Consider the following 9,439-nt stretch of genomic DNA (forward strand, 5'->3'; position numbering starts at 1 on the left):
AGGTTTTTGGAAAATAAATAAACGGAAAATGTGCATGATTTGAATAGAAACATGCATGAAAAATAACGGACAAAAAACGTTCCTATGAGTTTTCCGTCCGGCGGAAACAGTTTTTTTTAACGAATCCTGCAAAAAACGGATGAAATGTGTGGCCATCAGGCGCAATCCGGCGCTATTACAACTCTATGAGAAAAAAATGGATCCGGCAGGAAAAAACGGATCTGGCGGAAAAAAAACGGATCTGGTGGAAAAAAACGGATCCGGTGGAAAAAAACAGATCTGGCAGAAAAAAACGGATCCAATGTAAAAAAAACGGATCTGGCGGAAAAAAACGGATCCGGTGGAAAAAAAACCGATCTGGCGGAAAACAACGGATCCGACTGAAAAAACGGATCTGGCGGAAAAAAACGGATCCTGCAAATGTGCTCGCAGGATGCATTTTTTTTCCCCATAGACTTGTATTAGCGACGGATCGCGACGAATGGCCACACGTCGCGTCCGTTCTGCAACGGATCCGTCGAGTTTTGGCGGACCGTCGGCACGAAAAAACGTTCAAGTGAACGTTTTTTTGTCCGTCGCGTCTGCCATTTTCTACTGCGCATGCGCAGCAGAAACTCTGCCCCCTCCTCCCCGCACTTCAGAATGGGCAGTGGATGCGTTGAAAAACTGCATCCGCTGCCCACGTCGTGTACAAATTTCACAACGTGCGTCGGTACGTCGGCTCGACGCATAGCGACGGACCCGTACTGACGCAAGGGTGAAAGAGGCCTTTATGAGCGTTGAATTTAAAAAAAAAAAAAAATGGAAAAAACCGGCGTGGGCTCCCGCGCAATTTTCTGCGCCAGAGGGGGAAAGCCGACGGCCGGGGGCCAATATTTGTAAACTGCTATGAATATCAGCTCGCAGCTGTCTACGTAGCCTTTACTGGCTATTAAAATAGGGGGACCCCCCAAAAAAATGACGTGGGGTCCCCCTATATTTTATAGCCAGAAAGGCTACGCAGACAGCTGCGGGCTGATATTCATAGCCTAGAGAGGGGCCATGGATATTGGCCCCCCCCCGGCTACAAATACCAGTCCGCAGCCGCCCCAAAAATGGCGCATCCGTAAGATGCGCCAATTCCGGCACTTAGCCCCTCTCTTCCCACTCCCGTGTAGCGGTGGGATATGGGGTAATAAGGGGTTAATGTCACCTTGCTATCATAAGGTGACATTAAGCCGGGTTAATAACGGAGAGGCGTCAATAAGACGCCTATCCGTTATTAATCCAATAGTAAGAAAAGGGTTAATAAAACACGCACACATTAGGAAAAAGTATTTTAATATTCTTCATTTCACCATACTTACCATACTTCAGCGCCTGCAAAAAACGTAAAATAATAAACCGCATACTACCTGTCCGCCGTAGTCCAATTAATAACGAGTGTCCCACGACGATCTCCCCTATAGAACAGTGACATCGGGTGACGTCACTGCTCTATAGGACCCTCAGTGACACACTGACAGGAGACAATGGCTCCTGCAGTGCATCACTGAGGTTACCTGAGTTCAAAGTGTCACTTTATATAATTGCTGCATGGGAAAATGTCTCATACAGCAATGCCATAAAGTGAGACTAGGGACTTTTTTTTTACAGCGGCGGAGGAATACAGTGGCGGAAGGATACCTTCCTCCCATCATTGTGTTTCTGAGCCCCTAGAGAGCGGTCGCATTATTTGATGCTGCTGCTCTCCACGGGAGATCGTCGTGGGACACTCGTGGATTCCTGCGGACAGGGAGTATATTGGTTGTTTGTTTTTTTCACATTTTTTATAGATGACACTGGCTTCGGGGATCAAAATGACAAGTAATGGTGAGTATGTAATCTATGTTTAATGTAATGTATGTCATGTATGTAATGTATGAATGTACTGTATGTCTATATGTATGTATGTATGTATGTAGAATGTATGTATGGAGTATTTTTTTTTTTCATTCAACACATTAGCCGGATGATGGGACTACTACTGTCCCATCATTGGCTAATGTGTCAATCACTGTCAGTGTAGCAGGCATAGCCCGATGGGACTTGTAGTCCCATCGGACGATGCCCGCACTGAGACCCCCGCACGCCACAGAGACCCCCCCCCCACGCCGCAGAGACCCCCCCCCACGCCGCAGAGACCCCCCCCATGCCGCAGAGACCCCCCAGCACGCCGCAGAGACCCCCGCACGCCGCTGAGACCCCCGCACGCCGCATAGACCCCCCAGCACGCCGCATAGACCCCCCAGCACGCCGCATAGACCCCCCAGCACGCCGCATAGACGCCCCAGAAAGCCCCTCACGCCGCATAGATCCCCCAGCACGCCGCATAGACGCCCCAGAACGCCGCAGAGAGCCCCTCACGCCGCATAGACCCCCCAGCACGCCGCTTAGACCCCCTCACGCCGCATAGACCCCCCCAGCACGCCGCAGAGCCCTCCCACGCCGCATCAAGCCCCGGCACGCCGCATCAAGCCTGGGCATACAGCGCCGGCCGCATAGAATGAGATCCCTGGCAGGCCCGCACAGACCCCGCCCGCACAGAGACACGCAGTCTCCGCCCACGCACCGCCCACACTCCCCCCCCCCCTCCAGAACCCCATATAGAAGGACAGAAAGGGCTGATTTACCGTCCGATACTTGAGTCCCATTCACTTGTATTGGTATCGGGTATCGGTATCGGATTAGATCCGATACTTTGCCGGTATCGGCCGATACTTTCCGATACCGATACTTTCAAGTATCGGACGGTATCGCTCAACCCTAACTGTGACATTGGCTCCAACTCCGGGAGAGATAATGGATAGACTCGACTCTGGGGAGGCTTAGCACCAGGCAAGAGGTCAATAGGACAGTCATAGGGGTGGTGAGGCAGAAGGGTCTCCGCAGCGCTTTTGGAGAACACGTCCGCATAGGGCCAATATTGCTTGGGGAGACAGGATAGATCTGCGGGTACCTCAGTAGTAGCAACCTGAACACATTCCCTATGACATCTACCCCCACAAGATTCACCCCTTTCACAAAATTCTGCCTGTGGACCACTCAATATGAGGAGAAAGGTAAAGTAGCCAAGGCATCCCTAACAGGACCTCGTCAATTCCCTCAGGATATAATCTCCTGATGAAATGGCGACATGAACAGAGTGAAAGGGATGGTCTGGTGTGTTATCTGTGAGGGCAGTGTCAACCCATTTACCACTCGTACGGTCACTGGTTGAGCTAACATTACCAGGGAAATTGTGTGACGTTGGGCGAAGGGAAATTACATAAAATGGCCCTCCGCCCCAGAATCCACGCAGAGCTCTACCAAGTGGGAAAATAAGCCTATAGTAATTGTCCCCTTAAAGGACAATTTGGAGGCAAACGTCGCCGTGTCTAGTGTACCTCCACCTACTACCACTAGACACTGATGTTTCCTCGACCACTGGGGACATCTGGTGGCAAGATGTCCTGACTGCTGGCAAACGTGACAAACCTGGAGTGCACGAGCGGTCTGGGACTTAGACCCCGCTCGTGACACTTCCATGGCTTCATGTGACTCAGAGGCCTGGACTGGAGATTCCAAAGGTTTGGCGAAGGTGGGAGCCAGCCAAAACCTCTGCCTACACTGGGTTCGCCCTAACCTCCGCTCGTGACAACGGAGGTCAATACGAGTGGACACTGCTATTAACTCCTCCAGTGTGGCAGGAATCTCCTTAGTGGCCAGAGCTTCCTTCACGTGGTCAGCCAACCCCCTCCAAAATATCAGAATAAGGGCTTTATCCGACCACTCCAGCTCAGATGCTAGGGTGCGAAAGTGGACGGCAAAATGGCTGACCAAGGATGAGCCCTGAGTTAATGCCAACAGTTGGAGCGCCGTATCATGGGTGACACGAGGTCCTAAAAAGACCTGTTTCAAAGTGCTCAGGAACAACGAAGCACTCTGCACCACATGATCGCCACACTCCCACAGCGGTGTAGCCCACTCCAATGCCCTGTCCAACAGGAGAGACACAATAAACCCCACCTTAGCCCGCTCTGTGGGGAAACGTGCGGCCAGAAGCTCAAGATGTGTGGAGCACTGACTCACGAAACCCCTACAAGACTTACTATCACCAAAAAAATTTTCTGGCAGTGGGAGGTGAGATAGAGTGGGAACAGGGGTGGCAGTGGACAAGGTTGCTGCAGCCATGCTAGCAGCCTGAACAGCAACTGTGGTTACATCCACAGCTGAGGTTGTGCGCTCGAGAGCCGCTAACCTACCCTCCAGCTGCTGGATGTACAGCAAAGATTGCTGTTTGTCTGTCATTACTAGCCAAACCCTGGCACTAGTGTAATGTTAGGGCTAGCGGAATGCACCAAATTATAAGAGAGATGGTATAAAGTGCGTTCACAGCCCGGGGTCCACCGTGCAGAGATGGAACCTGCTGCTGAGTAATGACAGACTAATATGGCGGTACAATGTGGATACACATGGCTTAACTTCACCCTGTGTGAAGGAAGCAAACCCTGTTGCATCACAGGGCCGCGGTACCGCACCAAGAGCGCAAGCAAGGAGTCTCAGGACTCTATCCAAAGATACAGGGTTAGAGTACGCTCAGACCATTTGCGCTCGCCACCGAAACTAGGCTGTCAAAGTAAGAGAAAATATAACTTAAAGCACAAGAGTGCATGCTGTGCCACTTTGGCGGACGCCACCAACCACCCAGACTTGGGATAGGAAAGCGCTCTTTAAGCGCACGGCGCCGCACTGGCTGTTACAGCAATAGACGCTGTATTGTGTGTCTTTATGTTGACATCTTAGTTGGGCACTAGACAGCAAGCATCCACCTTTTGCGAACAGTCATACACAAGAGAGGGGATTTTAAAGAACGACTTGCGCTCATCAACACACATATGATTCCAAATGTACACTAGCGCATGGCCGTGTGGCCACGCAAACCTCTTATAGCTGCAGCAAGAACAGGACCTTCCCAGAAGGACCACTGGGAGTCAGCTACAGAAGAAGAACACCTTCAGGACCTTCCTAAAGGACCAATGGGATTTTCTGCAGTATCTAAGCATGTGACCCTTGATCTCCAATGAGAGATCTTGCCCTTGGCATGCTCAGAAAGGGAAGAGCAGGACTTAGTCCCAAACATGTCTGCTCGACGCTGCCCAGTACTGGCTACAATGGCAGAAGCTGGAAAGGCAGCAGCAACCAGTCATCCAGTATCAGCCTGAGCTAGATGCTGGGACCGACGTCTCCGCTGAGCAGACTCCACTGCGGCTGGAGAAGAATGGGAGACCACAGAGGAGATGGTTTGTGATTCCCCCTGTGCACACCTAACAACAAGACTCAAAACCCCTGTCTGGATCATGACAGTATCCTCCGCTCAAGAGGAGGGCCACTGGACCTCTAGGTGTCCCAGGATAACATAAATTAAATGCCCGAACCAATCGATCTGCATGGACTGATGCTGCGCCCTGTTAGCAGTCACAGGGTGCAGCTGAAAGACACTGGTGGGATCGCTATGAATCACCCCCACTAAACTGGTGATGGGACTTGCTCTGACCCTCGGTGGCTTTTGAGCCCACGCCTGAGTCAGATGCAGAGTCCAAGCTGGAATTCCCACCCTCACTAACCGGTTGTCAGGGCAGAACTAGGAATTTACCGCACAAGAGAGCGTGCAGCGCCGATCTGGCGGATGCCACTAACCACCCAAACTTGGGCCAGGAAGGCGCTCTATTGGCGCACGGCGCCACACTGGCGGTCACTGCTAACAGGTGCAGTATCGTGTGCTAGATGTGCGAGATAGCACTGTCAAGCGCTAGGTAGCTTCCACCATTTGTGAACAGTCAACAACACTAGGGATGGGAATGATTCCGAGCTTTCATCCATCAACAGGCATACATCCACGCACACACATTAGCAAGTTTATACTAGCACATGGTCGTGCGGCCATGTGAACCTTTTAAAGCGGAAGTTCTTCAGGACCTTCCTAGTGGTCCAGTAAGAGCTGCTACAGGACCTGAGCATGTGACCCCCGACCTCCAATGAGAGGTTGTCCCTTGGGCATGCTCAGAAGAAGAAGAGCAGGACTTAGTTCCAGGAGCACCTGCTCGCCGCTGATCAATACTGGTTACAATGGCTGAGCCTGGAAGGACAGCAGTAACCATCTGCACAGTATCAGCTTGAGCCAGACACTGGGATTGACATCTCTGCTGAGCAGGCTCCACTGCGGCTGGAGGAGAATGAGAGACCACAGCAGAGATGGTTTGAGACTCCCCCTGTGCAGCGGCGGGAACTTGACACCTAACACCAACTATAGCTGTTTAACCCCTTAAATGCTGCTGACAATAATGACTACAGCATCCAGATGGTTAACAGAGTGAGGGGGCTCCCTCTTCAATCCCATCAGCACCCTGACATCTTGATTGTGTGGTCTTGATGTTTGTCATGGCAATTTATGGCCAAATAATGGTCTTAAAGTCCTTCAGCCATAGTTGCTTGTTCAGTAATTATCAGCATTTTGATGGTAAAAATAAATTTCTTCATTCCTGTCAAGCCACTCTGCATTAATACCTGAAAGCATTTGAAGGGTTCATAAACTAGCTAAACATAAACTAAATATTGTTGGGGAAAATCATAAAAGTGACGCACATATAACCCCTTAAAACTTCATTGTATATTAGTATCTCAGCATGAGTACTACGCAGGCGCTTTTTGACACGCAGCTAAGTGCGATGAGTCCGGTCTGCGTTCCACTAAGGTTCCGGACATGCGCACTTCATGCCCGGGTGAGTGCTTTTGCATCGCCGGGGCTTTTATATGTGTTTATCTATATACGCATTGTATCAGGATCCACGTTGGGCACCATACAGCCTTGAACATACGGCTAGATATGTGAATGGGGGTATTTAAATTGAACGGTCATTGATTATTATTAAAATGAGGACGTAATGCATTTTATTGACCCATCAGGGACCCCGTAGGATAGGGGGCGTGGCTTATTTGGGCACGCAGCTTGTGATGGGCTATTTAAGCTCATACTGTCACGGCCGGCTTATGCCCTATATCGAGGCGGCATGCGGCATCAATACCATCGCTTCCTCCTGATGAACCGTGAGAGCGGGGAAACGCGTTGAGGAGAGATCGACATACGCTAAGTTCACCCTTACTCTTTATCCCATGATTTTTTCCAATGGCCGCTCTTTCATGCTTTACCGGATTAGGGGTACTATATGATCGGTTATGTGCCCAATGGGGGAGTTAATGATATATCTATTGAATGGGGTATTTGTTACCATTAGACCATTGACTTCTTTCTGTCATGAAATAATACAGGTCTGAGCACCATCCTAGTTACCATTGGAGGATAACATTAGTGTAAGGGGGACTATTTGCCTATTTATGTGCGTTGTGCCAAGTATTCTATTATACGGAGGTACCTATATAGGTCCCGATTATGGTTTATATATTTTTTCACTACTGCACTTTCCCTATATTGTTTTCCTACCTGCACTGAGAGGGACATTGCAGGGGAGATAGGGGCAGTCTGCGTTTGAGTGGGGGCGCCAAAAAATCGTTTCTTAGGGTGCCAACCTCCACAGACAGGCAGGTGTTAGCAGTAGGTGTATCTAGGACCTTAATAGGCTATTTTACATTTTTGTGACTATTTTTTCTCTACATTGGGTCTGGGTTCATAAACTACCTGAAAGCAATTTTGAATATGTTGAGGGGTGCTGTTTTTAAAATGGTATCACTTTTGGGGGTTTCTAATATATATTCCAAAGTCACTTGAAAGCTTAATAGGTCCCTAAAAAAATAAGTTTTGCAAATTTCCTTGAAGAAATGAAAAATTACTGCTACATTTGTATACCTTCTAAAATGTGAACAAAATAAAACAACATTTTACAAATGGTACTGATATACAGCAAACACGAGGGAAATGTTGTTTATTAATGTTTTTGTATGGTATGACTATTTGGATTAAAGGGATAATCCAGTGAAAGTTTGAAAATTGCAAATGTTTGTCAAATTTCTTATATTTTTATAAATAAACACAGAAAATATCAACATCAATTTACCATTATCATAAAGGACAATGTGTCACGAAAAACAATCTCAAAATCAAGAGATATGTTGAAGCATTCCAGAGTTATTACCACATAAAGTGACACTGGTCAGATTTCAAAAATTTTGCCTGGTCACTAAGCGGTTAATAATAACACTTTCACGCTCAGGTGCCACAAAAAGCTTCATTGATATACACAATGGGAACTCTGATTTTATTTTATTTTTATTTTTCAGTTTGGATAAAGTTTTTTTACCTAACAGGAGGAAATTGAAAATAGAAACAATTAGTCAGAGAAGCCTTTTGGATCATTAAGCTAGATACAAAAGTTCCTAAGGGCATAAATTCTAGGAATGACATTAAGTTCATTTATTGAGGTATTTTTTGATTTGTTGAATTTTTTTAATGTTTTGTTTGACTTGAGATTTGAGATTTCTACTACATTTTTATTTCTATTTATTCTGCACTGCACCTGAGTATATTTCTTTGCAAGTATCTTAGGTCTACCATCATAATGTCTTGTGATTACATGTATATATATACAGTCAGGGCTGTATTTAGGGTTTCTGCTGCCCTAGGCACTTTTAGTGCTGACCCCCCCCCCCCCTTTGGTGAGTATGACACTATCGGCAGTGACTTTAGCAAGAATCGCTGATGTGAAAGTCGCCTTTTGCAGCGAATCCGGCAATTTTTCTGCATGTGCCGCGTAACGGATCACTTACGGCAACACTGTGTTTGGCCTCATTCATTCCCTATGGGATTTGCGGCACTTATGATCCGGCAAATGCGGTACCATACCTCTCAACTTTTGAAGAAGGGAAGGAGAGAAAGTGTGCGTCGCGCGTAGCGCGCCGCGGCAAATTTTAGGCCACGCCTCTGACCACACCCATTTCACAACTAGTCACACCCATATCCACGTCCCAACCACAGCCACTTAGCACTGCTGATCACACTGTTTTATATACAATAATTATAAATGAAAAAATATGGCCACAGTGCTCCATACTGTATAACGGCCACACATGATGCTCCATACTGTATAACGGCCACACATGATGCTCCATACTGTATAACGGCCACACATGATGCTCAATACTGTACAATGGCCACACATGATGCTCAATACAGTACAATGGCCACACAGTTCTCCATGATACTGTATAATGACCCCCCCTCCTGTATGCATGGCTCATATTCCCCCCCTATATGCATGGCTCACGCTCCCCCCCTGTATGCATGGCTCATATTCACCCCCCCCGTATGCATGGCTCATATTCAACCCCCCTGTATGCATGGCTCATATTCACCCCCCCGTATACATGGCTCATATACACCCCCCCCTGTATGCATGGCTCATATACACCCCCCCCCCCTGTATGAATG

This window comes from Ranitomeya variabilis, chromosome 5, assembly GCF_051348905.1.
Source record: "Ranitomeya variabilis isolate aRanVar5 chromosome 5, aRanVar5.hap1, whole genome shotgun sequence".
Lineage (NCBI taxonomy): Eukaryota > Metazoa > Chordata > Amphibia > Anura > Dendrobatidae > Ranitomeya > Ranitomeya variabilis.